The sequence below is a fragment of the Myotis davidii genome, unplaced genomic scaffold (genome assembly GCF_000327345.1).
Source record: "Myotis davidii unplaced genomic scaffold, ASM32734v1 scaffold1671, whole genome shotgun sequence".
Lineage (NCBI taxonomy): Eukaryota > Metazoa > Chordata > Mammalia > Chiroptera > Vespertilionidae > Myotis > Myotis davidii.
In genome coordinates, this window is record NW_006285368.1 from 18463 (window position 1) to 24525 (window position 6063).

At 40.1% G+C, this 6063-nt stretch overlaps 1 long non-coding RNA gene across 1 annotated transcript; it reads right to left on the reverse strand.

The window, feature by feature from the left end:
- Positions 1-1962: 1962 nt before the first annotated feature.
- On the reverse strand, positions 1963-5756 carry LOC107181893. The gene is made up of 2 exons (XR_001512601.1): positions 4402-5756; positions 1963-2818 (listed from the first exon to the last, which is right to left on the reverse strand). It is a non-coding gene; the product is annotated as an uncharacterized LOC107181893 (long non-coding RNA).
- Positions 5757-6063: the final 307 nt, after the last annotated feature.

Below are 6063 nucleotides of genomic sequence, written 5' to 3' on the forward strand. Positions count from 1 at the left end.
CCCTCATCCTTTGATCAAATTTAGACAAGTGAGCCTTTACTGCCATTGAATCACAGGGAACAGCCCTACCTAACAGCCTGGTGTGCCTCCTATATGCAACAGGGGCAAGTGTGCTCCGGAGAATAAAGATTTATGGGTAGCCTCCACACATCTCTGCATCCGCTGAATCTTGCAACGTTATGACTCCATCACTGCCAGGCTGTAGCGAACTGAATGTCGTTGTCTCAACACCAAAACAAAGCAGCTGCAGGGGGAAAGTTGTCCATTCTTGTAGACTTTGGCTTCTGGCCACACCTAGCACCTTGCACTGGGCTTACTTTGTGCAAAGCCATCCCGTCATAAGTCCTCTCCCATGGTAGTGAGCATCTGTTTTCCTCTGCCCAGGATCCCTTCTGCTAACAGTCACAGATGATGCCCTTTTTTCTGTGTAATCGTGCTTTTTGGAGTTCAGATCATGTACTTCCTGTTGGCAGCCTGATTCCTCCTCCTTGGTGGACCTGTGACCCAGTCCTCACCTAATCCTCATGTGTGTCACCCACCTGTGAGAGCACACAACCCCTCCAGCTACAGTGCTTGGCTCAGCAGTGAACATGTGACCGAGGCTGGTCCAATCAGAATTGACTTGCCAATGCTATCATGAATTGGGTATTGTCTCTTCATTGGGGTTGAAACTGAAGGGATTGAAGTCTGTAGTTGCTGATGGCCAGCTTTGCCACAGTATAAGTATGGTGTGTGTGTGTGTGTGTGTGTGTGTGTGTGTGTGTGTGTGTGTGTGTGTATGTATGTGTAGGGGTGTGTGTGTGTGGGGGGAACCTGAAAGGGTGTGTAGGGGTGTGTGTGTGTGAGGGGAACCTGCAAGGGAGCAAAAACAACAGCACATAGATAACTCTTTCTGGAAAGAATAGCATTTGGAAGTAGGTAATTGTTTTTTATTGGCTTTTTGGTCTTGGACAAATTTAAATTGTGTTAGCTTATCCTTGGTTAATAATGATAATTATCATTAATTGCTCCAGTGAGGATCAGAGAACCTAATGTACATGAAACACAATATAAAAATGTAAAAAGTTATTTTCATTTAATGTTTTTTTTTAATTGATTTCAGAGAGAGGAAGGGAGAGGGAGACAGAAACATCATTGATGAGAGAGAATTATCAATCTACTGCCTCCTGCATGCCCCCTACTAGGGATGGGCCCAAAATCTGGACATGTGCTCTGACCAGGATTCCAACCATGACCTCCTGGTTCATGGGTCCACAATCAACTACCAACATACACCAGTTGGGCTATTTTCATTTAAATGTGAACTGTTTAGAAAAAACTGAAAGGGAGGAGAAAAAATTGTAAGGAGTTGAGACCACCAGATCAGTCCCTCCCCGCTCTCCCCTCGCCCCCCTCAGAACCCAGCATAGGGCCTAAATAATAACAAGACACACAGAGTTAATTAATCTTCATTAAATGAGTGAATAAAGGACAAAAGGATTCATTATAATAGGACAATGTTTTCACTGAAAATCATTTTGTGCAAATCTGATGTGATTGTTCGTGGTTCCTGTGGGCGCCATGGAAATGTGCTGTTCAGATCTTAAAGATAGTCTGCAGTGGGCATGATAGACTGATAGCCCTAATTGCTAACCCTTGGGGTCCACCATTATCTGTCATTTTTTATTCTAGCTATTCCTAGGGGTGTGAAGTGGTATGTCATTGTGGTTTTAATCTGCATTTTTTGGACAGTTGATGATGAGCATTTTTTCATATGATTATTAGTTATTGGCATATTTTCTTTGGAGAAATGTCTATTAATACCCTTTGCCCATTTTAATTGGTCTATTTGTCATTTTATTATTGAGTTTCAAAAGTTATTTATGCATCTGGATACAAGTCCCTGTAAGAGTTAGGATTTGCAAATATTTTCTCTCATTCTGTGGGTTGTCTCTTCACTTCCTTGATGATATATTTTGCAACAAAACTGAAATGTTTAAAATTTTGATGCAGTCCAATTTTCTTTTTTTTCTTGTTCTTTGTATCATATCTAAGTAACCTTTCTCTAACCCAAGATCATAACATATTTACAGTTATGTATATAGTTTTAGCTCTTACATTCTGCACTGTAATCCATTTTGAGTAAATTTTTATATATATGGTATGAGGCAGAGGTCCAATTTCATTCTTTGGTATGGGTATCCATCTGTTCCTGGACCATTTTTTTAAGAAGGCTATTCTTTCCCCATTGAACTGTATGTAGCTTTGTGGTGAGTTTTGAAATTGGGAAGAGTGAGTCCTCCAACTTTTCTTTTTTTTTCAAGACAGTTTTGGTTATTCAGAGTCACATTTCCAAATGAATGCTGGATAATTTCTGTGGGATACAGGACCCCTCTTATGGGTAATTTTGACTCAGGGACTCCCCATTAGCTTGCTTGAAATTTTCTCAGAGCTGTGCTGAGTTGAGACTTTTCTTGATGGATATTCCTTCCCCACTCCACTCCTTTCACAGGTGTCAGACCTGCATCAGTATCTAAAGGCTCTCTTTGCCTACTTCTGCGACCTCTGTTTATTCTTCACAGGCATTTCCCTCAGTAAATCTCCTACAAATCTAATCCTGTCTTAAAATCTGCTTTTCAAAGGGTTTCTTAAGCTTGGAATTTTTAAATCCAATTCCAAGTCCTTTTGATATACTTGAAAATATATTAATCAACTAAGGAGGGAAAATTTTAACTTCTAGACAACACTCCTTATAAGAGATGAGGCCCAGGATCCTCTTCATTAAGAGTAAGCAGGCACAGCTTTGAATGTCTTGACCATAGTTCTTCTCTAGTCAGAACTGAAATGGCCAATGTTTCAAGTGAAAGTGAAGTACAGTAAGTCTTTGGGGGTTGCTATTCACTTGAACACCCATAATCATGTGACCTGACAATTTTTTTTCTTGCAGTTTAACTCAGTTTGATTTTAGATTTATCTCATTTGCAGCCAAAATCATCCTAACCACTGTTGACATTTGAGTGGCTGTGAGACACTGTAGCAGTGTCCATGAAAGAAATTCACCATTTTACTCCAGCTAGTTCAAGTTCGCATTCTATAATTTGCAATCAAGAGAGTGAATAAAATGTTTGTGTTACCAAAAATTATGTAAGAAGATAAATTAACAATTATTTTGTATAGCAAGAGAAAACCAACCTTCATTTTAACTTTCTCTACATGACAATATTTAAACTATCTCTGAAGAGGTAAAACTAAATAAGAAAGGGTTTTGTAGACATTAAAAGAAATAGGAAGGAAGAATCATGACCATTTTATGTACGAGACACTTTTAGGAAGTGACAATTTCATAACCAAAGCGAAATGTTTATTCAATCAAGAAAGGAGATAGAAATAATTTCAGTTCCAATAAAACATTATCTTTTGAAGCCTGGCACCCACCTGAGTAAGGAAAGGAAGTAAACATAGCTACCAGAGTCAGTAAGAAACTGTTATGGCAAAAGATCACTTAGCAAGAACGTGCAGTCATCAGTGAAGCTCTGATGAAGAACAGCTAGCTGGGCACCATATATCAGGCCCTCTGTTATTCACTGAATAAAGATGAAAGGATACACTTCCTAGCTTCATTTGTTCACAATGTAGTGGGGAGATAAAGATTTATTTTTTAAAACAGATTTATTGAGATATAATTCACATACCATAAAAGTCACCTATTTAAAAGTGTGTAATTCCATGGTTTTTGGTATATTCTGTTAACTTTTCATTTTAAGATGCTCACCCAAGGATGTTTTATTGATTTTTTTTTTGAGAAAGAGGAAGGGAGAAAGATAAACATCCATGAGAACGAAGCATTGATGGGTTGCCTCTGTATATGCCCTGACTGGGACTCAAACCAGCAACCTTTTTGTGTCCAACAAACCAAGCCATTAAAAAAAATTGTGGTAAAATGTTTATAATTTTTTATATTGAGCAAAAACTATACAGCTTCTACACTTTTAGGACATTGAAATTTTACCTGCTGGGAACCATAAATAAGTCTGTTCCCTCTTGCCACATGGCAGCTTTTAAAATGTCCACAGAAGGCCATCACATCTTATTTTATCCAAGCTCTGTCTAGTTCTTTTCATTATGCTTGATTTACTATGCTAATAGACCTTCTATTTTTTACTCTTTTCTTTGAATAAGATATGCTTTGTTAAAGTCTGTTTTAGTCAGGGTTTGCTGGAGAAACAGAACTAATAGGGTGTATTTGTGTGTGTGTGTGTGTGCGCGCGAGAGAGAGAGAGAGAGCGAGCGAGAGAGAGAGAGAGAGCGAGCGAGAGAGAGAGAGAGAGCGAGCGAGAGAGAGAGAGAGAGCGAGCGAGAGAGAGAGAGAGAGCGAGCGAGAGAGAGAGAGAGATTTTGATTGATTTTAAGGAATTGGCTCACATGATTATGGAGGCTGGCAAATCCAAAATCTATAGGGTGAGCAGCAGGCTGGAGAAATAAGAGAGCTGATGTTGCTGCAGAATTCCCTCTTGCTTGGGGAGGCCAGTCTTCTGGTCTATTCAGGGCCTCAAATGATTGGATGAAGGTGCCCACATTATGGAGGACAATCTGCTTCTCTTCAAGTTACCGAGTTAAATGCTGATTTCATCCAAAAACACTCTTACAGAAACACCTAGCATAGTGTTTGACCACATAGTTGGGCACTGTGGGCCACCCATGCTGACATGTAAAATTAACCATCATAATTTCTATCTTGACAATATGGTGCATAGACATGAGCACAGCATACTGGGCACTTGACTACAAGGCTCTGTGATTGGTGAGGAGCGTGAATTGTGTCATTTTTCACTTTTTTAACACCTCTGAGCCAGCCCTTTCTGTTGCTTTCACATGTGGACTGGTCCAGGTTCTTTGCACCTCAGAAGCAGATGACCATGAGATCAGATGTGCATCATATGCCATTTTTTCTTCCCATTATTCTGGTTAGGTTTCTTGAAAAAATAATCTATACTCATTTCTTCCATTTCCTCATGTGCTATTCCTTAACTTTTTCTGTCTGGCTTCTGTCTCCACTCACTATTTCTAGTTCCCAAATTCAGTGGGAGCCATGGCCCTGCATTCCCCACCCTCTGAAGGACTGGACACTATCACTGTCCCCCCATTGGAAACCCTTCCTCCCTTGGCTAATAAGATGCACTTCTCCTTCTGTTCAGTTTAATAGCTTGTAATGACTGTATGTCAGGCACTGCTTGGTGCTGGGGACACATTTGTTCTCTTGACTGTCTTTCAGGTTACTTTTGTGGCATAGAAGAAAGAGCAGAGTAATATGTGGATTGCATAAGAACCCCATAAAATATGCATTAGCTATTAATTAAATACTGAGTTTCTATAAAGTGCAAGACCTAATGAAAGGGATCCACCTCAAAACAAGTAAGATGTGGCCTTTCACCTTAGGGAATTAAAGGGCGATAAACATGTTCACAAATAAGTACATTATAAAGTAGAAAGTCAAGAGCTTTTAAAAAGATCTAATTATATGCTATAAGTCAAGATCAAAGGAAGGAAACCTACTTTTGGTCTTAGGAAATAACATTTGAGTTGCAACCTGAAGTGAGCACGGGATTTGAGCATGTAGAAAGAAGAAGGCCATTCCAGGCAGAAGTAGCTTCAGGAAAAAGGCAGACCTGTGGGAGGTGAGGTGGAAGGTGCACAGGCTGATTGTGGACAGCCGTTAGTTTCATGCCAGTTTGGCATTTTTTCCAATTGTTTAACAGGGACTTAGTACAAATCTTTTGGCAGTGACATAACACAGTAAGCAATGTGCTTTAGAAGGGTCCTCTGATAGCCACTAAAAGACCTGGAATGAGCAGTGAGGGTGCCTGATCAGGTGGCAGGAAATGGGGCTGTCAGAGGGCTGCCTGGAGAGAGAAGATTAGGGAATTGGAAGTCTTGCAGGGGATGGATGGATGTGGGAGAGGAAGGGTCAGGAAAGCTTCTGGTTTGGAAATTTGGTGACCGAGTTGGTGCTGCTTTTACAGAAATAGGGTATTTAAAGCTACATGTGTTTGGGTAATGTGGATTCAAGGAAGAGGTAAGGCTTTT